Source organism: Dromaius novaehollandiae, chromosome 31 (genome assembly GCF_036370855.1).
Source record: "Dromaius novaehollandiae isolate bDroNov1 chromosome 31, bDroNov1.hap1, whole genome shotgun sequence".
Lineage (NCBI taxonomy): Eukaryota > Metazoa > Chordata > Aves > Casuariiformes > Dromaiidae > Dromaius > Dromaius novaehollandiae.
In genome coordinates, this window is record NC_088129.1 from 640,816 (window position 1) to 655,350 (window position 14,535).

At 58.1% G+C, this 14,535-nt stretch overlaps 1 long non-coding RNA gene across 1 annotated transcript; it reads left to right on the forward strand.

Annotated features, from left to right (window-relative positions):
- The first annotated feature begins 7,280 nt into the window (after window positions 1–7,280).
- LOC135324118 (uncharacterized) lies at window positions 7,281–8,251 on the forward strand. The gene is made up of 3 exons (XR_010385474.1): window positions 7,281–7,321; window positions 7,786–7,869; window positions 8,227–8,251. It is a non-coding gene; the product is annotated as an uncharacterized LOC135324118 (long non-coding RNA).
- The last annotated feature ends 6,284 nt before the right edge of the window (window positions 8,252–14,535 follow it).

Below are 14,535 nucleotides of genomic sequence, written 5' to 3' on the forward strand. Positions count from 1 at the left end.
GTGTGTGCTGGACAAGCCTTGCGAGGGCTGAATGTAGAGTTTGGGAGGCAGTTGTGGAAGTGTGAGTGTTTGTGTGTGTGTGGTGGTTGTGGTGGGGTGTGAACCATGTCTTGCTGCCTCTGTATTGAGGGGGTGGGTTGGTTTGAGTGCATCCCCAGTGCTTTCTGTGCTGCGTTGCAGGAAGCAGGGTGAGAGCAGAGCTGGGGACCCTCCCGAAGAGGATCTGCACTGTAAGAGCGCTGGGGCCCTTGCAGGGGAGCTGGGGCAGTGGTGATCTGGGGATGCGCAGGCAAAGGGGAAGAGGGCTGGGAGTGCCATGGTGCTGTGGGGCAAGGCGAGGAGGGGTGCTCTTGAGGGAGCTGCCTGGGGAAGCCATTGCACACAGGACTGTTGCAAGGAGAGATGCTGAGCTGAGAAAGAGCCATGCAAAAACGCCTGGTCAGAGGGTTTGCAGCAAAGCTTGCTTTTGCCCCAGGCCCTCTTCCTGGCAGGGCTGGCTGCTCGGGTGCAGGCCCGCGTGCCAAATGGGGAGCTCGGTGGGACACTTTGAGGCCTGGGCCCTTGGGCAAGGGTGTGAGGAGGTGGCTTGGCCCTGGAGCCCTGCTGATGCTGAGGCCTCTTTGTGTCCCCAGACGCCTCGGTGACTGCAAGGGGACGTCCCCAGGTGAGTCTCAGATGACGCTGACCCAAAGAGCTGGGTGCTGCTGGGCTGGGTCTGTGCTGCTGCCCAGACCTGCAGCCTGAGGTGCAATTCCTGCATTGCCAGGAACGCTGCCAGAAGGGCCGAGGAGAGGTGATGGGCTCTGAGGGTGGCTTGGGAAATCTGCTGGCAAGGCCCATTGCCTTGAGAGCAAAGTCTCCCTCCTTCCCATCCTGGGGGTCCACGAATCCCTGTGGGCTTTCTCCCCACAAACGCCCATGCCTCCGCGCTGCTGGGAGCAGCTCCTTGGAGGCTTTCAGTCTCTTGAGCAGTAAAGTTGCTGCTGCCATTGCAGCCCCTGAGAGAACATGTCACAACGTACGCCAGCATCGTGCCGCTGAGGGAGCCACCTTGCTAGCTCGCCGGGACCATGCCGTGGCACGGGGGAGCAGCACGGCGAGGAAGGGCTGCGCCCTGTCACTCTGCAAGACCCAAAGCTCAGTGCATGCTGGTGGCAGCTGGTTCCCAACAGCACCTGGGGCGCCGAGCTGGCTCTGCTTTGCGCTTCTTGGGTCTCTGCCCAGGTTTGCTGCAGGAAGGAAGCTCTTCTTCACCTTCACCTTGTACCTGGTGTGGGGTCTTCAGTGGGAGTGTGCACCGCTGCTAACGGTGCAGGTTTTTTCATGCTCCAAATGCTGAAGACCCTGGAAGCCTTCTGCGCCTGCCAGGTTGTCCTTTCAGGTGCTCCGCTTAGAGCTCAGATGCTGCCATGCAAGGCGGCTGCACCACAGCACGTCCTGAAGGAGACCTTTTCCACCTGGCAACCTCCTGGTGCCCCTTTGTGGGGGCCTGCAAGGATTGCCAGCTGCTTTTCCTCTCTTCCTACCCTCTCCATGCTGGGGGTGCCAGCAAAGTCTCTGGCAGGCTGCTGCTGCTGAGGAGCTCAACCAGGAGAAGTGAAAAAGAGGGTTGATGCCTTCAGCGTCTTGGGACCTCAGCGCCTGCTTCTCTGCATGATGCTTTGCTGAGTGAGGGATCCATCAGCTCTGAGCTGTGCTTTTTCTGCTTTTCTCCTCTTGGCCCTGCTCCCAGTTTTGCAAGGACCCCCCACAGCTCTCAGCTCTCTGCTCTCACCGTGCTGGCTGCTGGGGTCTTTCTGAAGGCAGGGTGCATACGAAAGACAGATTTTGTGCATCCCCCAATGTGCTGGCGTTAAGTCGCCTCCATGCACCTTGCAGTGCTGCAGCCATGTGAGCACAGCTTTGAGTGTGGTGTGCAATAAATGTGTCTGAGTGGGGTTTTTAGTGCCTTCTCTTGCTCCTCTTTCTTCTCTAAGCGAGTGCAGAAGCCCCCAGGAGGGACGATGCCTTTGGACAGGAGAGAAATGGGGAATCTCCTGAGGAACTGCTTGGCAGTAACACAGCAGAGAAACAGCTCCCGTCTCTGGCAAGGGACAAATTAAAGGCTGCCCGCCCACCTGCAGAGTAGAGCCTCTGGGAGAGGAGAGCTGCAAAAGTCTGGCTTGCTCTAGCAGTGGCCCTTGCATGCTCCCCAGATGGGATCCTTGTGGGAAATCGTCCTATCATCCCCCAGTGATCTGGCTGAGGGGGACCCGGGACCACCTGTGGGTGGCTGCCAGCATCTCCCAGAAAAGCAACCCAGGAGCATATGTGGCCCCTGCAAAGCCCTCAGACAGAGTGCGGGAATGCCGCCGATGCTAACACCCCTCCCGAGCAGAGCAAGCACCTCCCTTGGAGACCTCGTGTCCTGCACAGCCCTGACTCTCTGCAGGGTCTCAGCTTTGCAGAGCAGAGGTGGCGGATGGCTCTGCTTTCCCGGAGAGGTGGCACCATGCCCTGGCTGTGCACAGGCATCCTTTCACTGCTGATGGCCCTGGCGCACACTGCCAGCACCAGAGTCCCACCTGCGTCTTGAGTGGGACAGGTCTCCAAGCCCAATCTCCAAAACCACTTGTGCAACAGCCCTTGTTGAACCCCCGATTCTCTGCAGGGTTCCTCAGGAGTGCTCCTGCCTGCTGACGGCCTCAAGGCCGAAACAGCAAGGCTGTGGCCAGGGGAGGAGGGAGGCAGGAAGCAGGAAGTGGTGAGGAAGGGGACAGAGGAGGGGATGGAGCACAGCCAGGCGCGGCTGGATTGCCCATGGGATGCTGCATGCTAAGCGGCAGGCGGGAGGGTGAGTCCAGAGAGCTAGAGGAGAGGCTGAGGTTGTGCTGGCAATGTGTGCAGCAGGAAGCAACCCCAGCAAGGTGGGCATCAGAGAGCAAAGGACACAAAGCTGGAAAAGCCCTGAGGCCTGATGGTGCCCATTGCCAGCACCAGGAACGCGTGCTGTTGGTCTCCTTGCATGTGTGGAGCTTGGAGCCCACTGCTACTGCCTTGAGAAGAGGCACATGGAGATGCAGCGTGGGGCCAGTGTGTCTGGCTGACCAAAGAGAGCCCAGGGAGAGCCTTGCCAAAAGAACACTGAACGAGTCCTGCGAACAGGGCACAGGTCGAGCACTGAAAAAAAGCCCTGAAGAGCACTGCAGATCTACCACACCAGCCTACCTCTCCTCACCAGGTAGTCCTTAGTGCCAGTGTCACCGAGGTCGAGGGCTTAGTGTGAGACCCTGTGGGAAATTCATGAGGACTAGACTCGTACAGGATTGTGGGCATTCTTTTGGCATAAGTGATAGCCCAGAGACTCCTGAATTCGTTAGGAAGAGACCCGTACAAGCTTGTGGGCATTCTTTGGGCATAAGTGATAGCCCAGAGACTCCTGAATTCGTTAGGAAGAGACCCGTACAAGCTTGTGGGCATTCTTTTGTCATAAGTGATAGCCCAGAGACTCGACAGGTTGGCCTCCTGAAGGAGGCTGTGCAAACGGAGAACATCATCCGTATGCAGAGCCATGTGCATGACCATGGGGCGAAAAATCCTGGCAGAAAACCCCTTGGCATGAGGGGACAGAAGGCTGCCCTGCAGGCCCTGGGGACATCACCATCTCCATGACCAGAGGATCCGGAAGTCAGGAGGACAGAGCCCTGACGATGGCCACCGTGAGGAATGACAAAGAGAGCTGTCCCTGTTGAAGGGGCAGCCAAGACCTGGCATGACTGGACTGTGGACCAGGTGCTTTTAGCTGCTACGTGGGGCATCATGCGCGCTGGCATCCTGGCGTTGCGCAGGACAGGGTGGGAGGTTTCCACCTGCATCAGTGTCACTTGGATGGAGGGAGACAGCACCAGCAAGTACTCTGTCCACACCCACTTGTTGCAGGTGCCACCCTCAATGGCGTGCACTGTGGCCTAGGAGGGAAAGCACATGGCTGCCTGCATGCCCTTCCCTGCCCAGCTGACCCGGGACTTTGATGCTGGCGAGTTGCACCACATGGCTGGGATGGGGCTCAGTGAGAGGCAGGAGGTGATGGCTGTGAGGGCTGGCAGGAAGCAGGGCTGGCCCATCCCCAACACCCTGCCAGGCCAGGCAGAGGATGCGCTGTCAGCACCTGCAGAGACAAGAAAAGCATCTCCTGCAGCATTGCCTGTGGTCAGGAGCATGTTCTTGGCAGCCCAAGAGCCAGCATCTTGCAAGAGGAGGGCTTCTGTGCATGCTTGGCCTTTGGCTCTCTCTGCAAGAACCTTTGCCAAGCGTCTGCCTCCACAATGGCACCGTGTCCTCCTTGGAGAGACCTCTCTGCCCCAGGGTAGGAGGAACACCATTCCCACAACTGGTGCCCGGGAGCTGTTTTCCCTTCTCCCCCTTGCAGATTGTGAAAAATGTTTGCAAATCAGAGGGAAGAAAATCAGCTCCTGCAGCCATGCTGCTAGACTCAGAGCCTCCTTTCATCCTTGGTGTTCCAAATGCCTTGGCTTCCCAGCGATTCCTTTTGAATAGCAATGGCCAGTTCATCATGTGTCTTCTTAAGGAGTCAGTCGTGACGACGAGTCACGAGTCAGTCGGGCCCTGCATATAATGCTCCATCTTGGCCTAGGTCACACTGTGCCCCTTCTGTGGGTGAGGGCACTGACAAATGACTGGGTGGGTTGCAAAGATCAAGCCTTGAATGCATGACAAACCTCCAAGGTCCTTGGGTAGACAACCTCACCGTGATCTCAAGTCTTGCAGGACTCTCAGAAATGTAGCACAGTCTGCTGTGAGGAGCTGCCTGTGGTCAACATGAATGCACAACACAGGGTGTGTTGGCCACCTCTCCCTACCCGTTGCACTCTCCTCCATGCTAAGCCCAAGAGTTTTGGCCTGTTCCTCTGAGGACAGTGCCAAAGCACAGACCAAGAGCAATCCCAAGGTCAGGCCTGCTGCATTGGGTTTTGGCACTCTTTGCACCAGCCCTGCTGTTCTCTGCACGAGTTTGGCGAGCTCCCAAGAAACGAGCATGGCAGCTGCTTCTTGCAAAGTCTCACAGGCTGCCCGCGTTGCCTGCAACCCCGCCGGCCTCTGGGCTTTGAGGATGGGTTTTAGGTTCCTGTCTGTGCTCTTGTGGCTCTGGACGTTGCAGTACGGGGTCTGTGCTGGGGCAGTGCTGGTGAGCTTTTCTGTGTGTGCTGGTCTGTTTCTCCTGGGTGGACAGAGGGCCTCTCTTGTACTCTGCTGCATTTTGTTGAGGCCTGTGGCTTCCCCTTGTGTTTCCTCATGTTTCCTGCTGTGCTCTTCTAAGCAAGATTTAAAGTGTCCCCCCACATCTCGCCATGCCTCTCCTGCAGCCCCAGAGGTGGGGACCGCCTGAGAGCATCGTAGCCTGGCCTTGAGTGTATTTGCCTCGCTCAAGTGTGCAAGGCAGCCCAAGAGCACGCTGCCCTCCTTGGTGCTCCCTAAGGCTTTAGAGCCCTGCCAAGGTTAGAGGGGCTTTGGATTTGCTCATATCCCCACCAGTGTTGGCACCAGGCTGCACTGCCCCACACATCCTGCATGGCAGGGGGCAGCTTGCAGCAGGAGGATGCCAGCTTGTGCAGGGCACTGCTGGACTGCACGGGGGTTTTCCTCCAAGCTTGCTGTTAGCTGAGGAGCCTATGGTGAGCTTTGTGGGGCTTTTAGGCACTAAAGCATGAAGATGTGGTGTGTGGGAGGCAGAAGCATATCTGGGAAAGGCAAGGAGCAAATTCTCTTTCTCTGGGAAGCGTCTTTGGTCTTGCAGAGGCATGCTGCAGGCCTTTGTGCATGCCTGGCTGAGGTTGCAAGGCTTTGTCCCCACTGAAGACCCTGTTTGATGTGGGAGGCTGGTCTCATTTCCCCTCCCTGTCCACTAGCACCCACCAATTTTCCACTCACGCTTGTGACGTGCCTCTGAGCTCAGGCCGCCACCCGAAATAGCAATGCTGCGGTCCGGAAACGGACGCGACAGTGCAGTGCACCAAGGGGAGTGGGGCTGACAGTGGGAGAGTGCCGTGCCCATTGCGTGGCGTGCATCTTCGCAGGCCAGAGGAGCAATACCCCTGAGGCTGCCGAGGGTGGAGTGCGGTGCCTGAAGAGGAGCGCCCAGCATGAGCCCAGCGCTGGGCATCCTGCTCCTCGGTGAGTCCTCGTCCTGGCTCTGCAAGACCGCGGAAGGCAGCCAGGAGCCTGCTCCCCATTTTGGGGGGAATGGCTCCAGATTTGCCCTCAACTCCTTCTTGTGCCTTGCAGCACTGCGTGCCGGCTGCCAGGAGCTCTGCACGGTGTCAGGTCAGTGCCCCTCCGTCCTCCTGCCCTGGGTCTCCCTGGGCCCCTCGGCATGTCCAGCCCTTGCCTTTCCGTCCACACCTGGGTGCTTTGTGGCTGTGGGGTGAAGCCTGCAAAGCTTGGGCCACGGAGTCCCTCCCCGTCCCCACACATGCCGAGGGAGAGCTTTGCCCTGGTGTTGCTGTTGTGCTGCGGGGACCCCAGGGAGGTGGCGCAGGCCCCCCACCCCCAAGCTGCATGCTCTGGCAGCCAGGAGACATGGTGCATGCCTCTGCCTGCTCCCCCTCCCAGGTTCTCTGCCTGCCCCCAAAATGATCCTGAGCCCCTCAGCTGCCCAGCCGGGGGACTCAGTGTTGCTCCAGTGCCACACTGACTCCAAGCTGCCTGTGGTCCGTGTTGTCTTCTGCCGGGATGGGAAGGCGCTGAAGTCTCAATGGGGTTCTAAGGCCCAGCTCAACTACAAGTATGTTAGCCGGGTGTCCAACAGCATCTCCGCGAATTACTCGTGCAAGTACGAGAGCCGGGATGAAGAGAACCAGGTGAAGTGGTCGCAGCTGAGCCATGCGGAGCAGCTGCACATCAAGGGTAAGGAGGATGGTGGGTAAAATGCAGGGGAATTTGAGGGAATGCAAGACCTAACAAAAAAAAAAGAAAAAAAGAAAGAAATGTAAAAGAATATTGGGGGTTATTTGTGGGTGGGTGTAGGAACCAGAGTAGCTGCTGTGGTGTTTGGGGACCCTAGAGCTGCTCCCCATGCATCCCAAGGTCTGAAGCCTTGTGCTCTTCCCAGCAGCATCCCTGAGACCAACCCCGTCCATAGCGGGCTCTGCAGTCTCCTCCTGCATCCCACCCCCAAATGTCTCTGTGAGGTTCCCTGGGGCTGGGCAGAGCCTTCCTGGCTCTGGGTCATGGGGGGAAGAGCAGAGCCCTGGTCCCATGTTGGCTGTGTCCTGTGTTTGTTGCCTAGGTGTTGACTCCGGGGGGAACGTGCTGCCTTCCCCAGGTGGGTGATTTTAATGTCCTTTCCTCCCATGCGCTGTGGCGCTGCAGAGTTTGGGGGTCAGGGTGTGGAGATGCGGGCGCACACGGGTGCTGGGAGCAGGGCTGAGAGCACCCAGCAGGGCTCGGGGTCATGCTGAGCTTCTCTTTCTCTTTGCACCCCGAGCATTGCATGGGTGTGCTGGGGCTCTGCTCCAGACACTGCCCCATGGCACATTTCCAGACCTCTCCCAATTACTTGCTCCAGACTGGCTGGTGCTACGGCCAGACCTCCCTGCTCATGGCTACCGCTCCCTCCATACCTGTCCCAAACGGGATGCCCTGTGTTTGCTCCGAGCGTGGGGGATGTGATTGGATCGGCAAGAAATGCTAGAGGGACTGCTGCTCCCTGATGTCTTTTCCCACCTGTTGTGGAAGAAAGCAGGGCTTGCTTTGGAGACTTGGGCTTGCAAATCATCTCTCTTTCAGGTGTTGAGCTCGTACTGCCCCTGGGCATTGCCGTGCCCTGTGTGCTGCTTGTGATTGTGCTTGGAGTTCTCCTGGGGAGAAAAGGTGACGCAGCGCTCCGGGGTTTCTCTTGGGAATGGGGGCAGAGTGCCTCCCTCCATCACTGGTCCCCTGGACCTGAACCCTTGTGCCGAGCAAGACGCAAGCAGCACTTGTGTGCCTTGTCACGCAGCATGGGCTCTGAAGGCTGCTTGTGTCTTCCTTGAGCAGAGCTGGCCTCTGCCCCCTCTCCCCACACCACATTGGCTTTTTCTGTCTCTCCAGGAAGTACCCACTTATCTAACGACAACCTCCTTCCTTCCTTCCTTCCTTCCTTCCTTCCTTCCTTCCTTCCTTCCTTCCTTCTTTCCCCCCCTCCTTTCTTTTCTTTCTTTTCTTTCTTCTTTTTTTGAATGTTTCCAGCAGTGTCTGCCCTCCGGACTCAGAGGTAGGTGCCTGCATGGAGATCTTTGGGGTGCTTGGGGGGATGCCCAGACGCCCAGAGGCCTGTGTGTGTGCTGGACAAGCCTTGCGAGGGCTGAATGTAGAGTTTGGGAGGCAGTTGTGGAAGTGTGAGTGTTTGTGTGTGTGGTGGGGTGTGAACCATGTCTTGCTGCCTCTGTATTGAGGGGGTGGGTTGGTTTGAGTGCATCCCCAGTGCTTTCTGTGCTGCGTTGCAGGAAGCAGGGTGAGAGCAGAGCTGGGGACCGTCCCGAAGAGGATCTGCACTGTAAGAGCGCTGGGGCCCTTGCAGGGGAGCTGGGGCAGTGGTGATCTGGGGATGCGCAGGCAAAGGGGAAGAGGGCTGGGAGTGCCATGGTGCTGTGGGGCAAGGCGAGGAGGGGTGCTCTTGAGGGAGCTGCCTGGGGAAGCCATTGCACACAGGACTGTTGCAAGGAGAGATGCTGAGCTGAGAAAGAGCCATGCAAAAACGCCTGGTCAGAGGGTTTGCAGCAAAGCTTGCTTTTGCCCCAGGCCCTCTTCCTGGCAGGGCTGGCTGCTCGGTGCAGGCCCGCGTGCCAAATGGGGAGCTCGGTGGGACACTTTGAGGCCTGGGCCCTTGGGCAAGGGTGTGAGGAGGTGGCTTGGCCCTGGAGCCCTGCTGATGCTGAGGCCTCTTTGTGTCCCCAGACGCCTCGGTGACTGCAAGGGGACGTCCCCAGGTGAGTCTCAGACGACGCTGACCCAAAGAGCTGGGTGCTGCTGGGCTGGGTCTGTGCTGCTGCCCAGACCTGCAGCCTGAGGTGCAATTCCTGCATTGCCAAGAATGCTGCCAGAAGGGCCGAGGAGAGGTGATGGGCTCTGAGGGTGGCTTGGGATATCTGCTGGCAAGGCCCATTGCCTTGAGAGCAAAGTCTCCCTCCTTCCCATCCTGGGGGTCCACGAATCCCTGTGGGCTTTCTCCCCACAATCGCCCATGACTCCGCGCTGCTGGGAGCAGCTCCTTGGAGGCTTTCAGTCTCTTGAGCAGTAAAGTTGCTGCTGCCATTGCAGCCCCTGAGAGAACATGTCACAACGTACGCCAGCATCGTGCCGCCGAGGGAGCCACCTTGCTAGCTCGCCGGGACCATGCCGTGGCACGGGGGAGCAGCACGGCGAGGAAGGGCTGCGCCCTGTCACTCTGCAAGACCCAAAGCTCAGTGCATGCTGGTGGCAGCTGGTTCCCAACAGCACCTGGGGCGCCGAGCTGGCTCTGCTTTGCGCTTCTTGGGTCTCTGCCCAGGTTTGCTGCAGGAAGGAAGCTCTTCTTCACCTTCACCTTGTACCTGGTGTGGGGTCTTCAGTGGGAGTGTGCACCGCTGCTAACGGTGCAGGTTTTTTCATGCTCCAAATGCTGAAGACCCTGGAAGCCTTCTGCGCCTGCCAGGTTGTCCTTTCAGGTGCTCCGCTTAGAGCTCAGATGCTGCCATGCAAGGCGGCTGCACCACAGCACGTCCTGAAGGAGACCTTTTCCACCTGGCAACCTCCTGGTGCCCCTTTGTGGGGGCCTGCAAGGATTCCCAGCTGCTTTTCCTCTCTTCCTACCCTCTCCATGCTGGGGGTGCCAGCAAAGTCTCTGGCAGGCTGCTGCTGCTGAGGAGCTCAACCAGGAGAAGTGAAAAAGAGGGTTGATGCCTTTAGTGTCTTGGGACCTCAACGCCTGCTTCTCTGCATGATGCTTTGCTGAGTGAGGGATCCATCAGCTCTGAGCTGTGCTTTTTCTGCTTTTCTCCTCTTGGCCCTGCTCCCAGTTTTGCAAGGACCCCCCACAGCTCTCAGCTCTCTGCTCTCACCGTGCTGGCTGCTGGGGTCTTTCTGAAGGCAGGGTGCATAGGAAATACAGATTTTGTGCATCCCCCAATGTGCTGGCACGAAGTTGCCTCCATGCACCTTGCAGTGCTGCAGCCGTGTGAGCACAGCTTTGAGTGTGGTGTGCAATAAATGTGTCTGAGTGGGGTTTTTAGTGCCTTCTCTTGCTCCTCTTTCTTCTCTAAGCGAGTGCAGAAGCCCCCAGGAGGGACGATGCCTTTGGACAGGAGAGAAATGGGGAATCTCCTGAGGAAGCACTCGGCAGCAACACAGCAGAGAAACAGCTCCCGTCTCTGGCAAGGGACAAATTAAAGGCTGCCCGCCCACCTGCAGAGTAGAGCCTCTGGGAGAGGAGAGCTGCAAAAGTCTGGCTTGCTCTAGCAGTGGCCCTTGCATGCTCCCCAGATGGGATCCTTGTGGGAAATCGTCCTATCATCCCCCAGTGATCTGGCTGAGGGGGACCCGGGACCACCTGTGGGTGGCTGCCAGCATCTCCCAGAAAAGCAACCCAGGAGCATATGTGGCCCCTGCAAAGCCCTCAGACAGAGTGCGGGAATGCCGCCGATGCTAACACCCCTCCCGAGCAGAGCCAGCACCTCCCTTGGAGACCTCGTGTCCTGCACAGCCCTGACTCTCTGCAGGGTCTCAGCTTTGCAGAGCAGAGGTGGCGGATGGCTCTGCTTTCCCGGAGAGGTGGCACCATGCCCTGGCTGTGCACAGGCATCCTTTCACTGCTGATGGCCCTGGCGCACACTGCCAGCACCAGAGCCCCACGTGCATCTTGAGTGGGACAGGTCTCCAAGCCCAGTCTCCAAAACCACTTGTGTAATGGCCCTTGTTGAACCCCCGATTCTCTGCAGGGTTCCTCAGGAGTGCTCCTGCCTGCTGACGGCCTCAAGGCCGAAACAGCAAGGCTGTGGCCAGGGGAGGAGGGAGGCAGGAAGCAGGAAGTGGTGAGGAAGGGGACAGAGGAGGGGATGGAGCACAGCCAGGCGCGGCTGGATTGCCCATGGGATGCTGCATGCCATGCGGCAGGCGGGAGGGTGAGTCCAGAGAGCTAGAGGAGAGGCTGAGGTTGTGCTGGCAATGTGTGCAGCAGGAAGCAACCCTAGCAAGGTGGGCATCAGAGAGCAAAGGACACAGAGCTGCCAAAGCCCTGAGGCCTGATGGTGCCCATTGCCAGCACCAGGAACGTGTGCTGTTGGTCTCCTTGCATGTGTGGAGCTTGGAGCCCACTGCTACTGCCTTGAGAAGAGGCACATGGAGACGCAGCGTGGGGCCAGTGTGTCTGGCTGACCAAAGAGAGCCCAGGGAGAGCCTTGCCAAAAGAGCACTGAACGAGTCCGGCCAACAGGGCACAGGTCGAGCACTGAAAAAAAGCCCTGAAGAGCACTGCAGATCTACCACACCAGCCTACCTCTCCTCACCAGGTAGTCCTTAGTGCCAGTGTCACCGAGGTCGAGGGCTTAGTGTGAGACCCTGTGGGAAATTCATGACTAGACTCGTACAGGATTGTGGGCATTCTTTTGGCATAAGTGATAGCCCAGAGACTCCTGAATTCGTTAGGAAGAGACCCGTACAAGCTTGTGGGCATTCTTTGGGCATAAGTGATAGCCCAGAGACTCCTGAATTCGTTAGGAAGAGACCCGTACAAGCTTGTGGGCATTCTTATTTCATAAGTGATAGCCCAGAGACTCGACAGGTTGGCCTCCTGAAGGAGGCTGTGCAAACGGAGAACATCATCCGTATGCAGAGCCATGTGCATGGCCATGGGGCGAAAAATCCTGGCAGAAAACCCCTTGGCATGAGGGGACAGAAGGCTGCCCTGCAGGCCCTGGGGACATCACCATCTCCATGACCAGAGGATCCGGAAGTCAGGAGGACAGAGCCCTGACGATGGCCACCGTGAGGAATGACAAAGAGAGCTGTCCCTGTTGAAGGGGCAGCCAAGACCTGGCATGACTAGAGGAGGGACCAGGTGCTTTTAGCTGCTACGTGGGGCATCATGCGCGCTGGCATCCTGGCGTTGCGCAGGACAGGGTGGGAGGTTTCCACCTGCACCAATGTCCCTTGGATGGAGGGAGACAGCACCAGCAAGTACTCTGTCCACACCCACTTGGCGGAGGTGCCACCCTCAATGGCGTGCACTGTGGCCTAGGAGGGACAGCGCATGGCTGCCTGCATGCCCTTCCCTGCCCAGCTGACCCGGGACTTTGGGGATGGCGAGTTGCACCACACGGCTGGGATGGGGCTCAGTGAGAGGCAGGAGGTGATGGCTGTGAGGGCTGGCAGGAAGCAGTGCTGGCCCATCCCCAACGCCCTGCCAGGCCAGGCAGAGGATGCGCTGTCAGCACCTGCAGAGACAAGAAAAGCATCTCCTGCAGCATTGCCTGTGGTGAGGAGCATGCTCTTGGCAGCCCAAGAGCCAGCATCTTGCAAGAGGAGGGCTTCTGTGCATGCTTGGCCTTTGGCTCTCTCTGCAAGAACCTTTGCCAAGCATCTGTCCCCACAATGGCACCGTGTCCTCCTTGGAGAGACCTCTCTGCCCCAGGGTAGGAGGAACACCATTCCCACAACTGGTGCCCGGGAGCTGTTTTCCCTTCTCCCCCTTGCAGATTGTGAAAAATGTTTGCAAATCAGAGGGCAGAAAATCAGCTCCTGCAGCCATGCTGCTAGACTCAGAGCCTCCTTTCATCCTTGGTGTTCCAAATGCCTTGGCTTCCCAGCGATTCCTTTTGAATAGCAATGGCCAGTTCATCATGTGTCTTCTTAAGGAGTCAGTCGTGACGACGAGTCACGAGTCAGTCGGGCCCTGCATATAATGCTCCATCTTGGCCTAGGTCACACTGTGCCCCTTCTGTGGGTGAGGGCACTGACAAATGACTGGGTGGGTTGCAAAGACCAAGCCTTGAATGCATGACAAACCTCCAAGGTCCTTGGGTAGACAACCTCACCGTGACCTCAAGTCTTGCAGGACTCTCAGAAATGTAGCACAGTCTGCTGTGAGGAGCTGCCTGTGGTCAACATGAATGCACAACACAGGGCGTGTTGGCCACCTCTCCCTACCCGTTGCACTCTCCTCCATGCTAAGCCCAAGAGTTTTGGCCTGTTCCTCTGAGGACAGTGCCAAAGCGCAGACCAAGAGCAATCCCAAGGTCAGGCCTGCTGCATTGGGTTTTGGCACTCTTTGCACCAGCCCTGCTGTTCTCTGCACGAGTTTGGCGAGCTCCCAAGAAACGAGCATGGCAGCTGCTTCTTGCAAAGTTTCACAGGCTGCCCGCATTGCCTGCAACCCCGCCGGCCTCTGGGCTTTGAGGATGGGTTTTAGGTTCCTGTCTGTGCTCTTGTGGCTCTGGACGTTGCAGTACGGGGTCTGTGCTGGGGCAGTGCTGGTGAGCTTTTCTGCGTGTGCTGGTCTGTTTCTCCTGGGTGGACAGAGGGCCTCTCTTGTACTCTGCTGCATTTTGTTGAGGCCTGTGGTTTCCCCTTGTGTTTCCTTGTGTTTCCTGCTGTGCTCTTCTAAGCAAGATTTAAAGTGTCCCCCCACATCTCGCCATGCCTCTCCTGCAGCCCCAGAGGTGGGGACCGCCTGAGAGCATCGTAGCCTGGCCTTGAGTGTATTTGCCATGCTCAGGTGTGCAAGGCAGCCCAAGAGCACGCTGCCCTCCTTGGTGCTCCTAAGGCTTTAGAGCCCTGCCAAGGTTAGAGGGGCTTTGGATTTGCTCATATCCCCACCAGTGTTGGCACCAGGCTGCACTGCCCCACACATCCTGCATGGCAGGGGGCAACTTGCAGCAGGAGGATGCCAGCTTGTGCAGGGCACTGCTGGACTGCACAGGGGTTTTCCTCCAAGCTTGCTGTTAGCTGAGGAGCCTGTGGTGAGCTTTGTGGGGCTTTTAGGCACTAAAGCATGAAGATGTGGTGTGTGGGAGGCAGAAGCATATCTGGGAAAGGCAAGGAGCAAATTCTCTTTCTCTGGGAAGCGTCTTTGGTCTTGCAGAGGCATGCTGCAGGCCTTTGTGCATGCCTGGCTGAGGTTGCAAGGCTTTGTCCCCACTGAAGACCCTGTTTGATGTGGGAGGCTGGTCTCATTTCCCCTCCCTGTCCACTAGCACCCACCAATTTTCCACTCATGCTTGTGACGTGCCGCTGAGCTCAGGCCGCCACCCGAAATAGCAATGCTGCGGTCCGGAAACGGATGCGACAGTGCAGTGCACCAAGGGGAGTGGGGCTGACAGTGGGAGAGTGCCGTGCCCATTGCGTGGCGTGCATCTTCGCAGGCCAGAGGAGCAATACCCCTGAGGCTGCCGAGGGTGGAGTGCGGTGCCTGAAGAGGAGCACCCAGCATGAGCCCAGTGCTGGGCATCCTGCTCCTCGGTGAGTCCTCGTCCTGGCTCTGCAAGACCGTGGAAGGCAGCCAGGAGCCTGCTCCCCATTTTGGGG